The sequence below is a fragment of the Corvus brachyrhynchos genome, unplaced genomic scaffold (genome assembly GCF_000691975.1).
Source record: "Corvus brachyrhynchos isolate BGI_N302 unplaced genomic scaffold, ASM69197v1 scaffold65, whole genome shotgun sequence".
NCBI classification, from domain to species: Eukaryota; Metazoa; Chordata; class Aves; order Passeriformes; family Corvidae; genus Corvus; species Corvus brachyrhynchos.
In genome coordinates, this window is record NW_008238365.1 from 442,661 (window position 1) to 442,882 (window position 222).

The following is a 222-nucleotide window of genomic DNA, read 5'->3' on the forward strand; positions in this document are numbered from 1 at the left end:
GAGCGGTTAACGAGCGCCCCTCCCAGTCCGGCCGGAGCGCGTCAGCTCTTTCCAGTGGGCCGATGTTTCCTCCGGAGCCAGCAGCACCTCTGTCCCCCTCCCCCCGGGCGGCACCAGAGTCCATCCCAGCTCATCCCAGAAGGATCCGCAGCGCCTTGTCCATCCCATCTCCATGTCTGATTCCTGACCCACCACCCAGGGCTGTCGCGGCTGGGGGGCCCC